The 23,642-nt window shown below is 33.8% G+C and overlaps 1 pseudogene across 1 annotated transcript; it reads left to right on the top strand.

The window, feature by feature from the left end:
- The first annotated feature begins 7,561 nt into the window (after positions 1 to 7,561).
- LOC120078313 (putative UDP-glucose glucosyltransferase pseudogene) lies at positions 7,562 to 9,349 on the top strand (annotated as a pseudogene). The gene has a single exon (XR_016529556.1). The product of XR_016529556.1 is annotated as a putative UDP-glucose glucosyltransferase pseudogene (transcript).
- The last annotated feature ends 14,293 nt before the right edge of the window (positions 9,350 to 23,642 follow it).

Raw genomic sequence — 23,642 nt, forward strand, 5'->3', positions numbered from 1 at the left:
TCTCCTTTATGCATTCCTTAATAACAGAAAATGATATTTGTCTATGGCCAGTCAACATAATATCCAAAGAGCATGAATGCTCATGATCAAAACTTATAATTATCTATGTAGAATTCCCATCATCTCCAATTGAATGAGCACAAAGCAATCATTTATATCAATTGACAAGACAACTTAGTACCAAAACTTGCTTATTTGATTTAACAGTCTAGTATTGAAAGTTATTTCTAATTACAATAGCTAGCATAACATTCAACAACACATAGCTTCATTGGGTTGTATATCATCCAAGACTTTGGAAGGAAACATATCATAAATATTAACTTGTAAATTAGGGAAAATCTTTGAAAAATCAATTGTTTCGTAATAACGACCACCGTCATCATTAATATTACTCATAGCTTCATTGAGATGTATATCATCCAAGACTATTGATAGTATTTTAAAAAATAACAATTAATGAACAAAATTTTTCAACACAACTTGAAATCAAATAAAACAACCATCTAACGTCATTATCTTCTCTAAGTTTCAAATTATTCTTCATAAAATCCTTAGATTCAATGCACGCAAAAATCTCAACGTTACCACAATTTTCTACACTATTTATCTTATCAACTACTAATTGTTGAAACTAAAAATGACATTTGATCATGAAAATCAATTTCAGCTACTTTGTAATCAATGTATTTATCTCTCTTGTAGAAATGACCGTCATATAAAATTGGAACAATAAGAGTACCTATAAAATACAGTACATAATAAGACATAAATGCAGAATGATTATTTTAAAAACTTCTCTATCATATCTAACAATCATTTCTAGTATACAAACACATATAACAATACATTCAATATATATCTCAATATGAAAAATCTGAAATAACACATATGTCATATATATGTATATGATACAAAAAAATTAATATACCCCAGTATATAAATTTTGAGCAGTAAGATATCCTATAAAAGGTAGTACAAAAAAAAAACAAATTTCTCAGAACAATCATTCTTAGTATACAAACTGAACAATGTATATATAATATATATCAAAGTATACAGAGAAAAAAATAGAACTAACAGGAAAACAAAATAACAGAAAAATCATAAAAAAAAAAATGTATACACACCATTTAAACATTTGAAACTAACCAATTTCAATCGTGTAAAACCCCTATTAAATCTACAGAAGAAAAAAAAAGATGAAGACGAAAAAAATATTAAAAAACAACGAAGATGAAGATGAAGAAAAACATTAGAAAACAAAAAAAAAACGAACGCATGCAAAAAACGAATACGAAGACGAGAGGAAAAGGAGAACTAATGCATGAAAATAATGAAAAAAATAGAGAAAATGCATGCAAAAATAGAGAAATGAAGAAAAAAACACAAACTTTTTTTATTATCAAATGAAGAGAGATGTAAAAGAGCAAAACAAGAATCATTAAAAAGAGCTTTTAAAACAAAAAATAATTAAAAATGCATTAGAATATGAAACATCATTTTTTGGGACATTAAACAATACATAAAGAACAAGAAGAGGTGACTGAACTAATGATTGTACACAATCAAATAAAAAAATGAAAATAAAGAAAAAGGAGAATAATTATAAAAAAAAAACAATTATGCACAAAAAAATTTTCTGTAAAAAAAAAAGGTAAAATTGTCTAAAAAAATTATAACAAACCTTCATTGAGAAAATACAAAACAAAAGACATTTTTAAAAATTATTAGGTAAAAATCTCAAAAAAATTTAGAAACTAAAAATAGAACCATATTCAAAATTAAGCTACAAAAATAGGTTTTAAAACTCGTTAAAACTTAGAACCCAGGTTGAAGATGAAGGTTGCTGGGAATTTCTCAAGTCCTTTGGACTTCCCTTTTTCTCTTGTATATTTTATTTCCAATGAACCAATAAATGTTACAACCCTATTTCCTTTATACAAAGCTTGTCCTAGTTTGTTACAATAGTAATTATACAAGGAATGAGAATAATACACATGGCACTACATGATAGGTGAATGGCAAAATAAATTCTTAACTAAATGGTGACGCACCTCCCTCTTCTTCCACCTTTTCTTTACCTTTTCCATTTCTAATTTCTTCTCTAACATCCCCTCTCAAACTGGAGGGTACTTCAAGTATTCCTAGTTTGGCTCGTAAAATATAGAAGTATGTGTTGTTGAGTGGCTTTGTGAAACAGTCAGCAAGTTGGTCGGCCGATGGTACATAGCGAATATTGATATTTCCTTTTAGATAATGGTCTCTGATGAAGTCAAGATCAATTTCGATATGTTTGTTTCGAGAATGGAACACTGGATTTTTAGTTAAGGCTCCTACTTTTAGATTGTCACACCATATGGTCGGTCTAGTATTGATTGTAATCTCATCTCACCTAGTAGTTGTAGAAGCCAGAGGACTTCAAAGGTGGCATGAACAAGTGCTCTATATTCGGATTCAGTGCTCGACCTTGCTACCATTGTTTGCTTCCTCGAGGACCAAGAGACGATGTTATTTCCTATAAATGTACAGTAGGCTGCCACTGATTTCCTGTCATCAAGATTGGATGCCCAGTTAGCATCCGAGTAGGCAGATATATGTAGGTTCGGGCTTGGTTGAAAGTAGAGTCCATAGTGTTTTGTGCCACTGATATATCAAAGTATCCTTTTTGCTTCCTACCAATGAATATCGGTTGGAGATTGAAGGAACTGACTTAGTTAGTTGATAGCGTAAGTGATATCCGGCCGTGCATGTGTTAAGTACTGAAGGGCTCCTATAGTACTGCGATATATAAACGGTTCAAAGAGGGGATGTCCATCAGCCTTGGATAGTTCGTTTCCTTGGACTGTTGACGAGAGCACCGGTTTCACATCAGACATATTAAGTTTATGTAGTAAGTCAACCACATATTTCGACGGATTTATCAGAAGACCAGAGTCAAGATAGTGTACTTGAATTCCCAGAAAGTAGCGAAGTTGGCCCAAGTCTTTTAGTGCAAATTGTATGTCTAGTGTCTGGATGAGTTGTTCTGTGAGTTCAGTGTTGTTACCTGTGACAATGACATCGTCAACATAGACAAGGAGATATATGACCGAGCATTCCTTGCAATAGATGAATAGAGAGGTGTCGGATCTTAACTAATAGAATCCCCATTTCTTGAGAACTGAACTGAGGGCAGTATTCCAGGCTCGTGGTGCTTGTTTCAGACCATAGATTTCTTTGTCCAGCTTGCAAACGTGATTTGGATATTGAGTGTTGACATACCCTGGTGGTTGGCTCATATACACTTCCTCAGTTAGTCTTCCATTTAAGAATGCATTGTTGAAATCAAGTTGCCTCAGCGTCCAACCGTGTGACATAGCAGCACTAATGACTACCTAGATCGTTGAGGACTTCACCACTGGGCTGAATGTTTTATAGAAGTCGACTCCATGATGCTGATGAAAGCCCTTTGTTACAGTCGGGCCTTATACTGCTGTATCGTGCCATTCATATTCCGCTTGAGTCGAAATATCCATTTGTTCCCAACAATATTCTGAGATGGAGATGGAGGAGCTAGTGTCCAAGTCTTATTTCTCATCAGCGCCATGTATTCTTCATCATCGCCTTTTTCCATTGAGGGGTGTAAGTGCTGCTGTAATTCTGGTGGGCTTTGTTTGAGACAATCGGTGGCTTTACTCGTTATCCAGGCTTTTGGTTTAAAAATGCCAGCTTTTTCTCAGGTGATCATTGGATGAGTCAGAGCAGGTGGGGGACGGGTGGTGATGGTGGGCTGTGATGGGATGGGAGAGGTTGAGGTAGTGGTAGGATGTGATATGAGCGTCAGAGTTGGATTGATATGTCTTTCAGGCAAGGTTTGAGGCAGGGTTTTCAATGGGCTTTGGTGAGATGCATATCATGGTGAGGATGTCTGGTTTGTGGAGTGTAAGGTGTGGTTTGGTTTATAGGTTGCCTTTGCTTGAGGGAGAGACGGTGACTGAGGCAGGGTATTGAGTATGGGTTGAAGGCTTGGGATTAGTGACTCATTGAGAGGAGTAGGTATAGGAGGGGTTGTCGCCTGGACAATCGTGTTGGACAATGGATTGTCCACGATCGATAGACTCACTACAATCGTTTTGTCTTTGGCCTGCACAATTGGTCTACACAATAAGGATTGGGCAATCACTTTGTCTTTTGTCTTTGCGATTGTTCTATACGATGGGCGCTGAACGATTGTATTGTCTTTCGGCTGGACGATCGTTCTAAATGATGGAGACTGAACGATCGTATTGTCTGTCATCTGAGCGATCGTTTTGAACGATGATGGCTGAGCAATCGTATCGTCTGGCATCTAGGTGATTTTTCTAAATGATGGGGACTGAACGATCGCATTGTCTGTCGTCTAGGCGATCGTGCTAAACGATGGAGGCTGAGCAATCGCATTGTCTGTCGTCTGGCCGATCGTTCTCAGCGATCGTGTTGTCTCAGCAATCGTGATGTCTTTTGTATGGTCTGTCGTCTGGGCGATCGTGTTAAATGATGGTTGTTTAGCGATCGTTGGCCCTGTCGTCTAGACGATCATGGTGCACGATTGTGTTGCAACGGAAATTCCCTTTCATCAAACTTAACATGTCTGCTTGTATAAATCTAGCCTGATAGACTGAGGCATCTGTACCCTCTGTGATACGAGCTAGGACCAATATACCCACATTTCTCCGAGTGTAATTGGAATTTTTGGCTGTGATATGCCTGTAGGTATGGGTAGCAGGCACACCCGAATGTCCTGAGATTAAGAAAATAAAGGTTAGAACCAAACATTATGGTAACGGGTGATTTACCTTGTAATACTGTAGTAGGCATGCCATTAATGAGATAGGCAACTGTGGAGAACACCTCCCACTAAAAGATCAGGGGCTTGGATGCATGTGCAAGAAGCGTAAGCCCAGTTTTTATTATATGTCGATGCTTGCGCTCAGCTTTGCCATTTTGTGCAGAGGTATAGGAACAAGACTTTCGGACAAAAATGCTTTGGACTCACAGAGATGGTGTATTTTTTCATACTCTCTCCCATTATGTGATTGTAGTTTCTTTATTCCAGAGTTGAATTGGGTTTGTATGAGTTGTATGAAGTGTTGGAATGCTGTCAATGTTTCACTTTTCTGTTTCAGAGGGTATATCCACACATATATACTGTGATCATCTAAGAATGATATGTAATATCTATATCCATTAGTAGATTTAAACGGAGTTGGTTCTCATACATCAGTATGTATTAATTCAAACTTATTAGAAGGCCCAAGATTGAGAGTTAGGAAATGGTAAGGCACATAACTTTCCCAATTGACATGAATGACAAAATTTATTTCATTTGATTTAACTGGCAATTTACATTCTTTAATAACATAATCTAAAGTTTTTACTGATGGATGTCCTAGTCTCCTATGCCAAATAGCTCTTGATTCAATGACATTGATCCTAACTCCTGATAGAATTAAGGCAGTCGACTTGTTATTTTTGTACAGAGCAGATCCTCGACCCTTGGTATTTTCTTGTATCACTTCAGCCCCTTGTAGTCTGTATGACCCTCTGTCAAGCTCCCCTTTCAGCAATGTTCTTCCCTTATCCTTGTCCTTAATGACACAACAACCAGCATTATCATGAGCTAACTTTGATATACTAATCAGATTCTTTGCTTGTTAGGCACACACATGACATCATTCAAAATAAATTCATTCCTTCCATCAGATAAGAAAGATTGACCAGTCTGAGATATGTGTAATTGTTCACCATTACCTATAGTGACCAGTTCATTACCTCCATACTCGGTTGGGTTGTTGATGTTGTTATAGTCTGGAGTGACATGGTTGGTAGCCCCACTGTCAATGTACCAATTCGAATCTGTTAATGTCTCTGGTGTGGCTATGAAGGGGTTGAAGGGTTGAGCTGACGTGAACAGGGCAATAGTGTTTGTTTTGGAGTCGACTGACCCTTTATTTTCTCTGCCTTGTCCAGTACTCTGTGAGTATTCTTTGTCAAAACGATGATAACATACCGGGGCTGAATGACCGTACTTCCCATACACTTGACCTGTTGGTCTGTTTGAGTTGTTGCAACCTCTTCCTCGACCACGACCACCTCCTTGTCCATTAAATGGATTATGATTTTTGTTACTGCCTTTGGAGTTGTTCCCCTACTATCAACTTCCATTGAATAAGGGATTGAAGTGTGGCTTACCTCCATTTGTATTCCTGTTAAATGCTACATTGATAGAAGGTTTTTGTGCAAAGGAACTATGTATTTTGATAGAGTTTTGGTGCTACAGTTGTTTTTCATAGGATAGCAATTCAGACTGCATATCTAACCAAGAAATACCTAGTTTACCTTGGATGTCTATGACAACAGGGTTGATTCTTCATCTTGACCAAGAAGAACTTGTGAGATGAGGGCTTTTGTTGAAACACGACTGCCTACCTGTGCAAGATTTTCAGAGTGCATCTTCATCAATTTGAGGTACTCACTCATTTTCTAGCCACCTTTTCTTGTCTGTTGGAATAGTTGTCTTAAGTAGTCTTCTTCAGCTCTTGATTGAACTCCGAATAGTTCCTGAATAGCTTGCCACAGCTCCTTGGCATTCTCATATCCCATGAGTTGCACCGCTACATCTGGTGCCATTGAGTTGTAAAGTCATCCCAACAATAGTTGATCGACTGCAAGCCAAGCTTCATATTGCGGATTGAGTGATCGTTCCTCTGATGAACTTTCTTTGTCATCGCTTACCATTTGAGAACTAGATGTCTCTTCAGAAGTGGTTGGGATGAACATCGGTGGGCATGGTATCTGATCTAAGTGGTGTCCTTCGAGCTTGTAGCTTCGGAGGATCGGCAGTGCAAGGGTCTTCCACAGCATGAAGTTCCCATATTTGAGTTTCGTGGTGGTGAGTTGATTCAAGAATTGGTTGAGAGGTGGTGTGGTAAACTTTATAGGTTTAGCGGAGGAGCTGTTTCCGTTGAACGTAGCGTCGGCCATGTTGGCTCTGATACCAAGTTGAAGATGAAGGTTGCTGGGAATTTCTCAAGTCCTTTGGACTTCCCTTTTTCCCTTGTATATTGTATTTCCAATTAATCAATAAATGCTACAACGCTATTTCCTTTATACAAAGCTTGTCCTAGTTTGTTACAATAGTTATTATACAAGGAATGAGAATAATAGCACTACATGATAGGTGAATGGCAAAACAAATTCTTAACTAAATGGTGACTCACCTCCCTCTTCTTCCACCTTTGCTTTACCTTTTCCACTTCTAGTTTCTTTTCTAACGACCCATGTCCTTAAATGAACCTGGAGACTTATAAAAACGACACTTTCCACTCCCCATTTCTCTTCATCAACTCGCCATTTTTTAAAGCAGAGAAAAATGTCGGCAGAGTCGCAACCGCCTTGCCATGTCTTCCTCCTCACATTCCCTTCCCAAGGCCACATGAATCCCACGCTCCGCCTTGGCAAAAAAACTCGCTTCCAAAGGCCTTTACATCACCATCTCCATCACCCTCGACTTTGGCCTCAGCCTCATAAAAACGACACTTTCCACTCCCCATTTCTCTTCATCAACTCGCCATTTTTGAAAGCAGAGAAAAATGTCGGCAGAGTCGCAACCGCCTTGCCATGTCTTCCTCCTCACATTCCCTTCCCAAGGCCACATGAATCCCACGCTCCGCCTTGGCAAAAAACTCGCTTCCAAAGGCCTTTACATCACCATCTCCACCACCCTCGACTTTGGCCTCAGCCTCATAAATGCCGGAAGCATCGGCCAGCTCCCCTCCCCCGTTGGCTCTGGTTTCATCAACTTCCATTTTTGGAACGACGGCTGGGAGAAAGACGACCTCAGGCGTAGGGATTTGGATTTATTTATGCTGCAGCTCGAGCTCACTGGCAAGGCAGCGCTGACTCAAACCCTCAAAGACCGTGCCGGAGAGAATCGCCCTGTTTCTTGTCTCATTGGAAACCCTTTTCTTCCTTGGGTTTGTGATGTAGCTAACGATTTTGGACTCCCCTGTTCTATTCTCTGGGTTCAATCTTGCTCTGTTTTCTCCATTTATTATCACTACTCTTGTAAATCTGTGGATTTCCCCTCTGAATCCAACCCCTGTTGTGATATTCAATTACCCTCGCTCCCACTGTTGAAGCACGATGAAATCCCTAGCTTCTTGCATCCTTACGGCGAGTACAAGGCAATTGGTCTGTCGATTCTGCAGCAATTTCGAAACGTATCGGTCCCATTTTGTATCTTGATGGACACTTTCGAGGAGCTTGAGAAAGACGCCATTGATCATATGATGACGATATGCCCTGTGAAGCCGATTGGTCCTCTGTTCAAGACGTTGAAATTCTCTGACGAAAAAGGGGCTTTGTCCGGCGATTTCATGAAGACGGATGATTGCATCGAGTGGCTTGACTTGAAGCCACCGAACTCGGTGGTTTATATTTCGTTTGGTAGTATTGTTCATTTGAGTCAGAAACAAATCGAGGAAATGGCTCACGGGCTCTGTAATTCTGGGTTTCCGTTCTTATGGGTGATGAAGCCTCTGCCAAAGGACATGGCGGATTGTTTAGGATTGAAACCGCATGTTCTTCCAGATGGGTTTTTAGAGAAAGTAGGGGAAAGAGCTAAGATTGTGAAATGGAGTCCACAGCAGAAGGTTCTGTCTCATCCTTCCATTGCTTGCTTTGTTACTCACTGTGGATGGAATTCATCGGTGGAGGCTCTAAGCTCCGGCGTGCCGGTGCTGGTGCTGCCGCAGTGGGGGGACCAGGTCACCAACGCTAAGTTCTTAGTGGAACAATTCGGAGTCGGGCTCCGGTTGACCAGAGGCGTGACGGAGATGAGATTGGTGGTGAGAGATGAGTTTGAGAAGTGTCTTAGAGACGCCATTGTTGGGCCTAAAGCAGAGGAGCTCAGAGAAAACGCCTTGAAATGGAAGAAGGCGGCGGAGAAAGCGGCGGTGGAAGGCGGGTCCTCGGAGACTTACGTCGATGAACTCGTCAGCAAGATAAAAAAGCAGTCTGGAAATGCTATGGACGTCCAAATCAAATCAATGTGTTCCATCGTTTGACAAATGAGATAAAAGAAATGTTTAAATTTCTTATGAAAAAATCTTGAGCATTAATGTCGGAATTCCCACTGAATTTTAGATTATGGGTTATTTTTATTCGGCTTTTTTTTTGTCGTTCTCATTTAATAAACTGGTGTATTCTACTCATTTTTATATGTGTTTGCAACTGAGACAGTTTGTAGTTTGAATCTTGTACCCGTATCTGTACTATTTATTGAAAGTGGATAAGAATAAACTTTATGCTCCTAATAATTATTAAATACAGTATTTGTGTTTCTTTCCCAAACGTTGAGCAGTGTTGAACTGTCAGCCACTGTGTAATTTCTTTTCCAAATTCAGAGTGTTTTTAGTGGATAAGAGTTGGAGGCAATTCTAAATTTAACTACAACTTTAGTCTATTGAATTTTCAATTTTGTTTTTGTGATAATCCTCTAAATCATTAATTTTGTATTTAATAAATTTTTGACGTATTTGACTATTTTCAATTTTAATGTATTTATTATATGTTAAATTGAAATTTTTCGATGTAAACGTTGATTCTAGGTCTAACAAATCTAATTATTTTTTAGAAGTGTGAAATATGACGAGAATCTATGAAACATAGTTTCGAAAGTTAAAGAATTCCATTTTTATAAATATATTTAAAAATTTAAAAATATATTAGATAAATTTTAGGATTGTTTTCAAATATAGAAAAATTAACTAAAATATTTATAAATATAGTAAAATTTCAATAGATAGATGTAGATAGTAGTCTATTATGTCTGTCACATATAAACTATGATATTTTGTTATTATTTATAAATATTTTCAATAATTTTGTTATTTAAAATAAGTTTTCTAATTTTAAATATAAAGCCTAATTTAACACATAAGTATGAAAGGTCATGAGTTAATCTGTTAATTTAACCTATATTTTAGTATAAGAAATATAGAAAATTTATTTAATTTTAATTTTTTTCAAATCTCACACTTTGAAGTTGATGATACAAATTCATTACAGTTGAGTTAGGTTCATGTTGGCGAGAATTTAACTGTAAATCATAAAGTTGGTAATATTTCTATTTTTATTTTTGTTTTTGTTTTAAATAATAAAACTGTTGAAAATATTTTAAAGTATAACAAAATGTCACTGTTTATGAGTGATAGATCGTGATAGATTTCTACCACTGAGTAATAGAAGTTTATCACGGTTTGACACTGATAGATAGACAGTGACATTTTGTTATATTTGTATGGCTCATTTTCTTTATTCGAAAATCGTCTTTGTTTTTATTTGTTTTATTTTTTTACAATATTTGAGAAACAAGTATTTAATATTTATTCCTACTTCTCACCTCTCAGCTTTCCTTTGGAAAGGAAATTATTTGGTAAAATTCTTGTATTTGGTTCTCACACTTTCTGTCCTTTATTTCTCATATTCTTTTGATTTTACTGAAAAAAATATGAATGATTGGTAAAAGAGTCCAAGCTTTAACTAAACTCATGAAAATGAAAGTGAGAGATTCATTCCATCTTAGCTATTTCAAATATTTAAATTTAGTATTTGTATCTATAATTAATCTTAATTTTAATTTTTACTGTTGTTTAAAAATTAATATATATTCTTTTAAAATACCATTTTAATCATATACTTGATATTTTCTTCTATCTTGATTCATGTAAGTTCAATTGTCAATTTTTAGATTTTCAACTTTCAACAAATCTTAAACTAAAAATATTAAAGTTATCCATGTATTTTCAATAAATCTTAAATTTAATGATTCATAGCTATTTTTATCGAAATTGGTTAAATAATAAAAAAAATTTAAAAAAAAAAAACTATGTGAATATAATTTTCAAATTTATAAGAAAAATGCTAATAGAGAGTATTTTTATTTATTTATAAAAATAAAAGTAACAATAAATTAATTACTAGGACTATTTCTTAAACTTAACAAAAATTTATGAATTAAATTAGATATATAAAAATATATAGACCAAAACAAAATAAAACTCAAAGTAGAAGGATTTCAATTCAATATGTATAGTAATTTTTATTCAATTAAAATCCAATAAAATAAGAATATGTAGCCAAAATTTTAGGTTATGTCATTGAAAAAATACGTCGAATTTGTCTTGATTTAAAACATATTCCTATTCTTTCAAATAAATCGAGTGAGAGTAGTTAATTTTAATTAATTTATTTATAAAAGTTCAAAATTTAAATTATACAATTATTAGTATAATTTTAATTGTTATAATATAAATTTACCATTAAAAATATGTTACTAGATGAGCTCACCAGTGGGCCAAAATAGTATTGAGCTTGAAATCTTTATATCGATTTGATTTTTTTTTTCATAATTATTTTATAAAATATTGTGGGGGGAAATTATAGGATTGGATACAGAGGGCAAAAATTGAAAGATATTGTAAATTTGTAGGTCCCAAGTTTTTGTTTTTTGTTTGGTTTTTTAAAAACAAATATAGGTCCCATGTCAACATACGACTTTTCCATCTTTAACCCATTATAGAAAATAAAAATTTCGTTATGACCATTTATTAGATTTGTATTAATAAGAGATACCGTCATTTATTCTATTATTAGATTTTAAAATGTGGAATGTATCTTTTTTCCATATTTAAACTATTATCCAGATTGAGAAAAATAATAAAATGTCAATTGAAATGTCATCAATGCAATAATTGAATGTTGCTCATTCATTTAGAAAAAAAAAAATATTCATTGTGTCCCACAAGGTAGATGTCATCGATTTCGAATTTGTCATCATCGACTTTGAACTCTAAGTCACACATCTCTTATGCCTATTAACAGGTGGATGTGCAATAGGTATATCATACATATAGTACATTTTCTCCATGTAACTCTCAACATTACTGCTTATGTTAAAAAACTATAAATCATTTGAGAGATCACGAAGGCTACTATTGCTCGATTTCTGCGAATTTTAAAATAATTGGAAAATATTTAAAATAAATAAAAAAAATAATTAAACAATATTGTATTATGTACTATATGATTCACAACTGCTCTCGGATGAGTAATATAGCACTAATTATACCAATGAATGTAATCTTGAGTTGCATCTATCATATTGTCATCACACTACCAAATATGCAATATTTTCAGACCAATTTGTGGTTCGTAAGTCGATGTTATGCAGTAAGGGTTCTATATTGAACTCTGATCAAGGGACATCCTGTTGGAAGCCAAACTCTTTGATCATCCAGTTAGGATGATGTCATTCACCAATGTGGAAACATATGAGTGGACTTATTGTCCACCATATGTCTTGACCATTCATACAGAAATTAGGCAAATTGTCCATGACAACTTTGTAAAACTCTCAAATAATCTGAAACATAACATATTATATTAAAAATATTAAAGACAAGTACATAAAAAATGTGTATAAAAGATTCAAGTTGGTTCAGTATTCACGTACCTGATCTGGTTGAAGTAGATCAAACATATATCTAATTGACTTTCTATATATAGATGACGTAGTTACACAAAATTGGTCTATCCCCTATATTATTGAATTAATACTTTAGATTTTAAGTACTATATCAGTTATATAAAAATATTGGTTAAATTAAATTAAAGTAACATACTGAAATTGTGGGCTCGTCCAGCTAATTCATGATTGTTGACATGTTGGAGCAGTGTGGAGCCATTGTTATAAATTGTCCTTAGTCCATATTTGTAGAAGTATCACAGGCTCAACGATTATATTTCGTGAACATCAGTTTTGTTGCTTCACATAGTTGTCTATACAGTCATGCCAAACATGCTCCACCCCAAGAGTATCGTCTGACATCATGGAGATTGACTAACAATGACAAGAACATTAGGTGCACAAAGTGAAGGGATTGAGTCCCAATGCAGAAGCGATTTATCGTTTTGTCCCAATTTTGTTACAAAAAAATTATAAAATAGAAACATAAAGAATTAGGCTAGACATGCTTTATACAGTAATTAATTAGAGAAGATGAATTACAACAATTGTAGAACCAATTCTCAAATACATTTTTCCAATCTTCTAGATCTAATGCACAATCAAATCACGAGCAAGACACGATCACTAATCTTCTCTGCTATTCTCTTTGGAACAAGGAAGTTTGTGGGAGTTTTATTGTTCTTGGAGAAGAAAAAGGCAATACCAGAGAACTCTTCTCTGTTCTTTTGTTACATGAGAGTGAAAGAGGTGTTTTATATCTCATAGTCTTCTAAGGTTCAAAATAAAATGTGAGGGGAGTTAAATCCTCTCATTCCACTAATCACTCTGTTGCAATAATCTATTTAATTTAGAACTTAAATTAAATCTAATTTAATTTAAATAAATTAAATAATTAATTAATCAAATTAACATTTATTTAATCTTGGATTAAAATCAAATATTTAATTAATTTAATATTTGAATCATATTCAAATACCTTTCTCTCTCATAATCTATAGTTTAATATGAATCTCATTCACATTAATTTTACTATATAGGTTTAATATGAACCAATTCATATTATTCAATATTTGAACTTCAAATATTATTCTCTCATATTATATAGTTTTAAATTTGAATCTAATTTAAATAAACTATATATTATAATGTATCTATATGAATTATATTAAATTGTATCATATACAATAAATTTCCTTAAGCAATAATTTAAACACTTCAAATTTACAACACCAAAATCTAAAGTTGTACATGGTTGTACACGAGTTGGGCTGGGTTGGGTTAGAGGTAAATTTTGGACCAACCCGATTCGGGTTGGTTAGTTTGGCTACCCAAATTACTCGAGTAGGGTACCCTACCCAACCCTTAAAATTTGAGTTGAGTTGGGTTGGGTTGTTGGATTGTGCATTTTCTTCTTCTTCTTCTTCTTTTTTTTTTTTTTTGTTAATTTTAAAAACAGTATAACACCTATTATAAAGACATTGATCAAGATAATTTACTAACATAAAATAGTCCTTAAACATGAATCAAACTTAAAAAACATGAAGTATAGCATAAAATAGTCCTTAAGCATGAATTAAACTTCAAAACATAAAGTACAACATATCTATATCCATGAATCCACACATCTATAAGGTACAACACTAATACAATATATAACAAAAAAGTTTATAAACATCTAGAATTACATAATGAAAGTCAACTATGAACCATACTTCTAAAATTCAAAAACATTATGAGCATCTGGAGCATTCAACTTTGTCTTGAAAATTTAAAAACATTCCAAGTAGTTCAAATAAAATAAATAAATAATAAAAAGATAAAATGATCTATCATATAAGTATTCAATTTACCATGAAAATTTTCAACCCATAGAGTTTCATGTTTGTGACATCATGGAGGACTTAACATTATCTACAAAAACATAATAAAAGTACATAACGTCATATCAAAACATAATTCTCATTTAAATATAAAAGTTAGAGCACCATTTATCATTCTCAATTTTTTACAAATCTCCATTTATTCAAGTTGTGGAGGAAGATCCAATAAGGTTGTTTTGCCACGAATCCAAATTTGTGTACAAATCAAAGATTCCACTGTTTTAGGTGACAAGGAACTTTTAAAAGAATCAAGAATCCTCCCTCTTGTACTAAATGTTGATTCAGAAGCCACAGTAGACATTGGAACGACAAAAACATCTTGAGCATTTTTTTTTATAAAACTCAGTATTTAATTCCATTTAGTTTCCACCAAGTCAAAACATCAAAATGATTATTTAGCTTCTCAAAAGGGTCAGATAAATATCGATCCACCTCATTCCTCAATTCTAAAGTATTTTTTCCTTCTCTTCTTCTCTTGTATCGTGATAACACTCTGCCACTTGCATTAGTTTCCACCATAGTTTTCGAACTCAATAATCTTGAACTATCATTTGATTCGACTTGTTCATAAACACAATTTTGGGCACTCAAATCATCATCAAATCCATCAAATTGTGATTTGTAAAAATTATACAAACGTATTAAATAAACTTCAATCCCATCAACAAGAGCTTTAGCCATAGCATCGTCATAAACACTTCCAAAGGAAAAGCCAACATAATCTAATTTATAACAAGAGTCAAGCGCTACAACTATAAATACAAGCTTATTCATTTTGTCAATTGAACCCCAATACTTGTCATACTTTGTCTTCATATTTACAGCCCTATTACATAAAATAGAGTTATGTTCGTTGCTCCAACCAATTAAAAGATCATTAATCCCCTGCACCTCATGAAAGAAAGAATTGGCAGTCACATATAAAAAATCACTTATCTTAGTAGTGACATCACAGAACACCTTCAAAAACATGACAAACACTTCAACATTTTTCTAATCATAATTACTTGGTGACACTATTCTCTTTTTTCTATGATCATCTTCTGCAAAATAGTCTTGATAATCCAACTCCTCTTCCTCTAATATTTGAAAAACTTTATCAAATTTGAGTGCATGTTCAAGCATAAGATACGTAGAATTCCATCTTGTTGCAACATCCAAACAAACAAGAGCTTTACATTTTATTTTCTCTTGCTCCATACAAGCTTTAAACTTTGTCAATCTCTTAGGAGATGATCTAATATACCTTACAACATTACAAACATAAGCAATGGAATCGTGAATTTATTTCAATCCCTCATTCACAATCAAGTTAATTATGTGAGCACTAACACCTCAGGTGTAACGATTCTCTTTTCAAGATTAGGGTTTTCCAACTTCTAAGTCTTTTCTTAATATAAGAAACAACTCCATCATTTGAACTTGCAATATCAATAGTCATGGAAAAGACTTTATTAATCCCCCATTTCAATAATAATAAAAAAAAACACTCAATGACCTTTCCAACAGTGTTACCCTTGTGGTTAGCAACTTGACAAAAGTTTTAAAAAAATAAAATTATGCAAAATATATTCTGAATCGATAAAGTGTATAGTGAGTACCCTGTAATTAATATTTTGCAATGAAGTCCATGTGTCAGTTAATAAATGTTAATAAATGTCTCTAGCAATTGTTCCTCTTGAAGAAGGATCAAACTTAGGACAATACACACTGCAAAAATGTCTAAAACCCCCATTCTAAAAAATTTGAATGGCAACTCACCAACAATTAACATCTTAGCACACACTTCTCTACAACCATTAGAAGATTGAAGAATCAAAATAGTTTGTCCTTTTTCTTCCTTTTTATATGGATACTTCTTACATTGATTTCTTAAATGCTTCCATAATGTGCTAGTCCCACAAGAAGTAGTATCTTAACAATACTCTTCACCACAATAATTACATGTGCACCTAGTACTATTCTCTTCCAACTTTGTGAAGTGATCCCATATAGTGGAGGTTGTCTTCTTAGTGGCTCTAGTTCTCTTCTTATTCGGTAATGGTGGTTTACTCGAACTCATAATTCCAGCTACATTAGCAATAACAATGGAAGGAGCGAGGCAGAGCTAGGGTTAGAGCTAGTGCAGGGACTAGGACTAGTTTGACTATGTTGTCCACTACTACTCTCCACAATCTATAAATATAAAAAATGAGTCAAAATAAAACAATCACCCACATGAAAAAGATCTCATTTCTTTACAACTTTGATTGCGTGCTTGATTATTATACGCAATTGAAAGTTCTATTTTTTACATATCCAGGTTCAATGTTTTACCACAAAATATATTTTATATCACTGTTATATGTTATGAAGACATTGTATTCTCCCATTACAACTTTTTTTAAATTCAACTTTGACATCTTTAAGCTGGCACAGTTCAACTGCTATACACAATGTACTTATATCATGATTATATCATATATAAACATTGTATTTGTCTAGTTTTGTACATAATAAACAACTTTACAGTGCACTTAGCGATTTCATAATTCTTTTTAAGCCAGGGTTGTGATTTTATATTTTTGTTAAATTTTCCTGGCCATTTCGTTTTGTTTGAAGCTCAGTAGACAATTTACATTTTTACTAACCTCGAAATTGGCCACTAGAATTGGAAGTCTAAAATTTGAGAAAGAAAAACTTGTGGAGATCTGAAATTAAACATAAAACGTCAAAGAGGAAGGCAGAAAACATGTATTTTAGATTTGAAATTAAACTTAAGTGATTTAAACTGACAAGAGAAGGCTTGAATGAAGAACCTTGAAATCAGCCAAAGAGAAAAGGGTAATGTGTTAATGTGTTACTATCCTCGAAATCGGCCAGAGAGAACAACAATGAACGATGAACGGTCGGACGAACGACGACAAAGAAAACGACTAGACAATGATGAATGACAACAGTGAGGAGAAGAGAAGGCTGAGAGATAGAGAGATCAGTGTCGGGCTCATGCAGTCACGGACTCACGCTTGAAGTTAAAACCCTAAAAGGCTAAAACGTAAATTATAATATATATATATATATATATATATTATATTTTTTTGATATTGATATTAGTAATTCGGGTTGGGTCGGGTCAACCCAAAGTTTTTATAATCCCAACTCAAGACCCAACCCAAATTTTAAACTAACCCAACCCAACCCTTATAATTTGGGTCGGGTAGTTCGGGTTGTTTGGGTTGTCAGGTCATATGAACACCCCTACCTAAATCTTTATTTAATCCTATTATGAGCTAGCAGAATAACCTTATGGACCTACAATTATAAGCTCCTATGATACAAATTAATTAATTAAAGTCTTTAATTAAATTAATTAGCATTCATTAACTATGGGGCACTTCACTATAAACCCATTGCAGCACTCTTATGAACTGTAGAATATTTATGTGTCCACCAATTTTTAACAATTTCCTATAAGTTAATCCTCCACAGGTTGTTCATAACCACAATTGAGTCAAATTATCGTTTTACCCTCATAGTTACTTCTTGTTTATTAAGTACCATTGATCCTCTAATGAGCAACCTATTTATGGTCTAACCATAAACGAAATCCCTCTAGGCCAGTGAGAGGGTGAGGCTGTTGGTATTGACAATCAACAAGCGAAAGCAATTTGGATCTTAAGCACTCTAATTTCGGTAATTTTAGCAATCAAGCAAGCATGTTCATCAACTTAGAAGTAGGGTTTCAGAAACTTACCTTTGGAGAGTTCTGCAATTACTTCAATTCGAGCTTGAATTTTCTCTCCAACCCCTTGTAGACCACCACTTGATCTTCCCTACTATCCTTTTGGTCCTTAGATTTGTTTATGGGTCCAAAATGAGATTGAATTTAGGGAAATTTTGAAGAGCTTTTCTGGTTTGAAGTCCCAGAGTTGAAGAACTTTTCTTCACTAAAAAAACTCATAAATTTTTTTTTCCAATTGAATGTTCAATTCATTCTCAGCAATGTATCCTTTTTTGCTAACCATAACATGCAGCTCAATTTCACCAGCAATTGACATCAACACCTTAACATCTTAAGTTAATTGGAAATGGAATGGTGAAGTGGAGGAAGTGGGCTTCCATCCATTGTTAATTTATTTGAATTTTTTTCACATAAAATTCAAATTTTAATTTTATAAAATATTAATTTAATAATTAATATTAAATAAAATTTAAAAATCAATTCTATAATTAATCTTAATTTAATTATTAATAAATAATTAATTTAATTTAGTATCAGATATTAAATTAATATAACACACCAATTTCAAAACATGAATCCTTATTCATGTAATATTTAAATCATATTTAAATAATTTCTAATTCTCCAATTTCATTTAATTCGATAATAAAATGTTTAATTATATCGTATATAATCAATAATACCTTTAAATTTTAACTTGAACGTTTCAAATTTTCTCATCATGCTATTCTAAGGTTTAATCTATTTGTGTGCTAGTAGGATGACCTAATGGATCTATAGATCATTAGTTCTAATGATCCAAGATTAATCAACTAAACTCTTTAAATCGAATTAATCAACATCGTTAACTACCAGGTCACTCCACTAAAGGCCTAGTTGCACCCTCTTCACTATAGATATACTTTTGTTCACTTGATTTAACCATGATCAGTAAGTCGATCTTTCACAGGCAGTTCATATTAACAGTGGGTCAAAATTACCGTTTCACCCCCTGTAATACATCTTACTCCTCCAGTCTCCACTGATCCACTAATAAACAATTGATGTATGGTTCTAGCAATAAACCGAGTCTCTCTCATTCATAGAGAGGGTGGGACCCCTTGTTCAAGACCAAGAGTTAGTACTTAAGGGAACAACCTATATGCTAACCCTGATACGGGTAGGAGTGAATTTCATCTTGCAGGACTATGTCCCCAACTATTTACCAGGTCTTACCCCTAAAATGGGAGGCTTATTGAGCTACGTTGTTGGGCCACTCTTACACATGCAAATTAAAGGATAATCCCGAATAAATAAGAGTTCATAGTTAGCTCAGAGTAGAGATCGAGTTACCTTAGGTCATCAGATTGAAATAATCAATTGTAACAGTAAGCGACGTTATAAGGAAAAAGTGATTATTTCGTGGTCTGTTCATATGTAAACATCTTTTGCATAGGATGCCTCCACTTGCATGTCTCCGCATGAACAATTTTGGATCACATTGTTTGTGTCAAATACAAAACGAGTCGCATCTAAAGTGTCCCTAGGATAAGGTACCCAATCCTATCCTTATACTTATAGACCGTTTTGGCTATATACCCAAACCAGATCCTCTTTTATGTCTCCACATAAGGTTCAAGTATTCATGCTATAGCCAGGGGTTTGTTAGTTTATTGGATTTAACTTTTACAAGTACAACTTACATATTTACTAATCGTTTTATTGAAAAAACTTCAATAACATCTTGATTGCAAATAGAATATGTTTAATTTTATAAACTGTGAGTTTTAGGACATACAATCTAACAAATTTTCACTTGGACAGTGAGTTTACATATGTACAAATACATACAATATTGAGTATGAGAGAATAAATACAATAAACTAGGGCATCTATATATCCATGAATTCTCCCACTTGCTCTAGATTTATGAAGCTCATAGTTCTAATCTGACTAGGTGACCCTCGAACACTTTAGTCGTGAGTGCCTTTGTAAATGGATCATCTAAATTGTCTTCTAAGGCTATCTGCATGACAATCATGTCTTCTCGACATACTATCTCCCTGATAATATGGTACTTGCATTCGATGTGCTTTCTGCACTTATGGCTTCTCGGTTCTTTGAAATTTGCAACTGCTCCATTATTATCACAATAGATGGTTATTAGCAGATGAATATTTGGAACTACTTCTAAATTGATCGAGAACTTTTTAATCTAAACTGCTTCATGGCTACTTCACATGCAGCTACATACTCCGCTTCCATGGTGGAGTCAATAATACAACTTTGCTTTATACTCCTTCATTCAGAGTGAATACTGATCCTGAGATAGATTTCCTTGAATCCACATCGGTTTGAAAATTAGAATCATTGTATCCAGTAAGGATCAAACTCTTAACACCATACATGAGCATATAATCTCTCGTTCTTCGAAGATACTTGAGAATGTTTTTAACGATAGTCCGATGATCATATCCTGAATTAGTCTGATATTTGAAGGAAATCTAAACAGAGATTCAGTGAATAGAAATGGATCATTCCAAATCCTACTGAGAAAGAACACAAACAATTATAATCTAAACGGAAAAGATTATGCATAAACAGTAAATTACAACATGCTTCTTTAAAAGACTGAACATGGGATAGAGTATGCAAACCTTTGAAGAACTCTTCTTCAAGTAGCCCTTGATCGTTCAGCAACTCGTTCAATAGCACGAACTCGAACGCAACGATGAAAACACGATTTCAACGAACGACTGGATCCACCTCGATGACAATCAAGTTCAACCCGATCCTCGAATGGAATTAGAATACCACCACAATGATTACCTTGGTATTCTCTGTGTGAGAATCCAAGAGTTGTGGGCTTTGTATGATTTTGGATTGAGGAAAGCAAGAGGTAGACGATCGAGTAAGTGAGAGATGAATGAAGTCTATAGTATAGACTAAATACTCGATCGTTTAGAAAGAAGAAGCCTATCGTATAGACTTTACTACTCGATCGTGTAGCAACGAGTAAACGAGTAACTATTGTATAGTAAACTTGGAACTCCTGATCGTTTAGGCTATGATACACTATTGTTTAGTAAAAAACTTTTACACGATAGCTTTCATTTTGTGAAACGATACAATAATGAATCATCCAACCGACTTAGAAAATAATTTTCCTTTAATCTCACAATTACCATAAAAATTTCAATAACCTCCCACTCAATTCGGTTATAAGAGAAAAAGAATAATTAATTATCATATAATTAATATGTTATAAATAAATATAATAACCAACTTATCATATTATATTTATAACCTATAATTTTAATATTTCATCATATGAAATATATAGCTATAGTTCTTTTTCTATTTCATGGTATTTAACATAAATCATATTTATATTAAATACGTCGACAATGGCTTCAATTCGAGTTCTGGAGGTTCAATTATCGATGTTTAAGTGGCCTTGACACTTCATGCTCTACTGTTAAGCTTGCTATTTTTGCTATTGCAGCAACTTGTTCTATTGTTTCTTCAAGTTCTTCTGGTTCTTCTTCCAAATCTTTGCCAAGCACAAAATCCTGTAGATATGAAAACAAAGCATTAATAGCTTCAAGAAAGGAACACTTATCCATATCACTAGGAAATTTTAATGCTTATAACACGTTATATGTAATCTTCTAATCATTGACTTGCATGGTCAACTCTCCTTTCTATACGTCAATTAAAGTTCTTCTTGTCGCTAAAAAAGGTCGCTCAGAATTATCAGTACTTCTTTATCTGCATCACAATCCAAAATTATGAAGTCTATAGGGAACACGAACTTATCAACCTTTGCCAACACATCTTCAATATTTCCTACTGGCTTAGTAGTGGATCTATCGGCTAACTGAAGAGTTATAGTCATTGGCTTTACTTCCCTAATCCCTTACCACACAAACACTGAATACGACATTAGATTAATACTTGCACCCATTTCGCAGATAGTGCTCTGCCTAGACTTTCACCTCTAATAGAACACCGAATAGTGAAGCTTCCCGAGTCTTTCAGCCTTGGGGGAATCTTGCTACTAAACAAGGCACTACAACACTCAATTAGCATAACCATTTCATACTCTGATAGCTTGCGCTTCTTGGACAGGCCGTCTTTTAAAAATTTCATATAGTTAGGCATTTCCTCTAATGTCCCAACTAGTAGAATGTTGATATGAAGTTTCTTTAAAATATCCAAAAATTTCTTGAATTGTGTATCTTGATTCGCCTTTTATAGTCTATGGGGAAAAGTGTTGGCTTTTTGGCCCTTGATCTCAAATTAATTAATTTTCTATGATAACAAACCTGATTTTATTTATTAATAATATTTTGAATAATCTATAGCGTAGAGCTCAGAACAATTTTGATGCCTCTTAAATCACCCAAATTGGAGTTCAAACGAAGAAAATATAGCAAAAAGAAGCGTAAAGGAAAAAAAATACATGAGATGGTAACGTGATGGCCAAATCATCAAATTGAACCAATTAAAATAGCTATTTGGAGCAATGGAGTGAAATATGGTGGGTTTTTTTTTTTTTTAAATTTTTGGATTGCTTAAAAAATGAATTTAATATTATTTTATGTTTGTATCTACTGGCTAGTTTTTGACAAATTCTGTATTCTTGTTTTTATTGGGTTTTAAAAGAAATGATTTTAAATGATATATAGTATATATTAATTTTTGTTTGTGTCTAACAACTAATTGAGTTTAAATCGCTACCATTCAATTTAACTTTTGAACAATCCAATGACCCAAATTAAAATCCACTTTTTACTCCACATTCCTCTCTTTTTATACTTCATCTTCCTCAAAATTATTTCAACTTTTCACATTTTACAATCCTCAAAATTAGCAAAAAAAACCCACCATTGTTACTCTCTCTACAAGCTTCCAATCTTCTTTCTTTTCATCTTATTCTTGAGAAAAATTTCTATTGTATTGTGAGGATTAAAGTGTGTGAGTTCAAACTGAAGAACTGTGAGGTCCAATATGGAAGTAGAGGTTGGTCCCAATTTTTTATTTAACAAAATCATGAAAATATAGAACCCTAAATGTGCATTCTGAAACCAAATTTTACAGTATGCTCAAAAAATAGAAAGAAGGAATTTGGGGTTTAGATTACTAACCTCTTGAAGAGCCTATTCTTTACAAAATTCCTTCTCGATTCGGCCACGAATACTTCGTATCTCCCTGAGTCACGAACAAAAACAACAACACCCAAAATTGGCCATCACCACAAAAGAATCTTTTGTATTCTGCTTAAGGGTTAGAATTATAGAGGGATTTATAGGCTTCTTTGATAAACTTTTGGGAGAGGGAAATGAATTTTAAAGGAAGAAGTTTCTGGGGAATTGTAATCAGGTACAAAACTCACAGACTCTCTGTGTTTTTTATAGGGAAGAAGACGAACTGCATCCCACTCCCACGATTGTTAATGAGAGAAAATAGGGGGGAGTTATTTTCATAAGTCCCTCATTTAATTTAA

This window comes from Benincasa hispida, chromosome 5, assembly GCF_027475165.1.
Source record: "Benincasa hispida cultivar pf3 chromosome 5, pf3_genome.v1.1, whole genome shotgun sequence".
NCBI classification, from domain to species: domain Eukaryota; kingdom Viridiplantae; phylum Streptophyta; class Magnoliopsida; order Cucurbitales; family Cucurbitaceae; genus Benincasa; species Benincasa hispida.